The sequence below is a fragment of the Bison bison genome, unplaced genomic scaffold (genome assembly GCF_000754665.1).
Source record: "Bison bison bison isolate TAMUID 2011002044 unplaced genomic scaffold, Bison_UMD1.0 scf7180017864508, whole genome shotgun sequence".
NCBI lineage: Eukaryota > Metazoa > Chordata > Mammalia > Artiodactyla > Bovidae > Bison > Bison bison.
The window spans coordinates 13,637,071-13,640,308 of record NW_011495064.1 but is presented as its reverse complement, the minus strand read 5'-3'; positions in this window follow the sequence as shown (position 1 = coordinate 13,640,308).

Below are 3,238 nucleotides of genomic sequence, written 5' to 3'. Positions count from 1 at the left end.
GTGCCTCCAGGGCTGAAATCACATCCTGGTCCTTAATGAGATGTCTGCTTCCTTCACTAAAGGGACTTTACTGAGTGTTTCATTGCGTGTTCTCTGTAAATAGGCAGGCCCTCGGAGCCATGGCAAATTGGATTTTTATGTTCTGAAATTTGGTTAGTTTTCAGCATTTGAGACGTATTCTTTTGCAAGGTGGAGAATCACTCTCATCTGTTAAAAAAAAAGGTTCAGTAAAACTTCATACACCTTTTAAATGCAGAGTACTCAGCTCCCTGCCTTTATTTTCTCTGCTGGTGTTTTGAAGAGAGATATTCTGCTCACATGTACAGACACACACATGCATGCACACACTCACCGTTTTCTGTTCCTTTTCCAGGGCTCTGTGGACGGTCCAAGCTGGAGTGACAGGGAGCTTGGACAGACAGGAAGAGCTAACTGTAACCCAGCCCTGGCCTGCAGCCACCTCCCCGCTGCCCCTGCCCCCAGGGAATGCAAACTTGTCTCAATCCTCTCTCCACGTGTTTCATAAATGCAGGATTAGGGGATTTCCAGGGAGCCAGGTGGGCATCCCCTGCCTGGGACGTGGGGACAGCCCAGGAAACATTTTTTTTTTTTTTCTCTCGGGTGAGAACAGGGTAAGGGCCAGGGTCTGCTGCCAGGTGGGCCCTTAACTGTGGCTGAAACTCCCGCATGAAGAGTGGGAGCCTCCCTCTCCCTCCTTGCCCGCTTGCTGCTGCTCCGTCCTGTCCTCTGGGGGCGTCTCGCTGCAGTTTCAGCGACCTGCGGCTTGGCCCCGTGTGGGCTTCATGCTGTTTCTCTGCCTTTGTTTTGGTCTTGATTTTTCATGGTGTACGTATGTGTCTGTGTGTGCGTGCGTGCACGCACGTGTGTGAAAGATAGACAACAGTTGCTGCTGCTGCTAAGTCGCTTCAGTCGTGTCCGACTCTGTGCGACCCCATAGACGGCAGCCCACCAGGCTCCCCCGTCCCTGGGATTCAGATGTAAAGAGAGACAGATTCATGATGAGAGACAGAGACAGACACACAGAAAGTGCAGTGGGGACAAGAAAGAGACCAGAGCCTTCTTGCACGTGTTAGATGCAGCATGGCCTCAGCTGCCCTCATTCCTTCAGAGCCGGCTCTTTTCCGCCCTCCACACTGGCTCCCAAGCTTATTTGGCTAAACACAGAATATAGGAGGAAGAGAGGGGCAACCTCCCTGGTCTGGCCACCCCACATCTGGTCAGGGAAGCCTCACATCACATTTCCTTGGAAACCCAGCAATTCCTCATAGGCTCCATCAGTTACCTGGGGCTCCGAGCCCCTTCACTCTGCAGGGCTGGCCAGGGTGTGTTTGGGGTGGGGTGGAGCAGGGCGCCAGGGTTGGTTCAGCTCCTAGGCAGAGCAGCTGAGTGCCACTCCTAGCCTGGCTGGTTCTCCATGTCTCCATCAAGAGTCTGGGGCTAGAGCCTCGTCACCCTTTCCCAGTGCAGAGTCAGGAGACCGCTGGGGCCGCTGGGGGCCTCTCCTGAGGTGACACACAGTGCCTGACTCACTGTGAGAGCTCTGTTTCCTTTGAAGAGGAGCTCTGAGCTGCCTGGGGTGTTGGGACGAGGGAGAGGGCTGAAGAAGGCAGGACAGGTGGGGGACTCCCCTTTCTGGGGGGCTCCTCCACTGCGAGGGTGACAGGGGCCCCATTTCTTCGCTCGGCAAGGACAGGGCTTGTTGCTCTCTGGATGTGGGAAAGCGCAGCTGTCCTGCCAGCCGGGCAGTACCCACCACATGGGCCATCTCGGCCACCACATCTGGGCTTTCCTTTCCTGGAGAGCAGCGTGACCTCAGCTATTCTGCCTGCCACCTTGGGAGGGGCTGGGTCACACAGTCCCCCACCAGTGACCAGAATGGGGATCCCTACAGTAGTGTATACCAGAGAGACCCCTTAGAGACCCCTAAGAGACCCCACCCCATAGAGACCCCTTCGGCAGATGGCCATGGCCAGTCACGCTTGGACCTGCCCAGGAAGCCCCGTGCTCTCTGGGACGTGGTCGTACATGCAGTCGTCGTCACAGGCGCATGCCTGTGCACTCAGGACACACGTGTGTGTGTGTGTGCATGTGTGTTTCACATTTTTGGCCAGAATACACTCTGGAAACCTAAGCAGAAAAGAGCGTGTGAATGTGGCCATCATCAGGGATAAATTAATCCCAGACATGTAAAGGGTTTTCTTTTTTCATTCTCAGCCCGACTGCAAATTCAATTATAACTCTCTGCCAGCTACTGAAATGAGGGGACCAGTACGGATGTGGCTGAGCCTAGAAAGTGCGGCAGGCCAGTGGACGCTCTTGCTCCCCTCCTGCATCCCGCTCCCCTGCTGTCCAGGACCCAGGAAAGAGTTGCAGTCACTCCTGGATACCACACACTGGCAGGGCTTTGGGGCAGCAGCCAGGTACCAGCCAAGAACATGGAGCTGGTGGAAGCAGAGCTGCCCTCTGAGACCTGAGCAAGGAAATGGCCACATGTGGGGTCAGACCACAGGCTGGCAAAGGCTCTCTTATGAGGCGACCATTCCCAGGGCCTGGCCAATCTAGGTGGCACACGTATCCACCCACCCGGGGAGAGAACCAGGAGACTCACCTTGACTGGCTCAGGGGAGAAAGTCTTGGCTGGAGGCCCCCTTGGCAAGGCTTTTTACCTGCCATGGCTATTGAGCCCTGTGGCCATGAGAGCTTGACTTTTCCCCTCACCCTCGCAGGCAAACTTCTGATGGTGATTTGGCTTCCAGCGCCCGCCTGTTTGTCGGGCAATGCTGTCCCTGCACACTGGCCTGCTGGCTTTGTTTGTGCACCCTTTCTGAGCCCTGCTAATGACAGTCTCCCCTTGGAGCTGGACCCGCCTCCCTCAGACACATAATAGGGGTCTCCGCCTGAGTGTGTCTGTCTGAGACCCCTTAAGAAGTCCTACTCAGGGAAACTGCAACCAGTCTCTCCTCGGTCATACCCTTCCCTTGGCTGCGGGAGGTTTGGGCATGTCTGTCTGCTCCAGGCTGAGAACAAAGAGTGTTCCCTGTCTCACTGAAGCTTGTTCCTCTGTGACAGCTGCCTTCTCATCTTATTCTTCCAGAGGCAGGGAGGGGAACTGAGTTACTTCAAGGGAACTGCAGGGATGGAGGGTGGGGGGAATTGGGCATTCCACATGAATTCCCAAAGAAGGTCAGGTGAGGCTAGTTTTAAAAGAGAATGGATG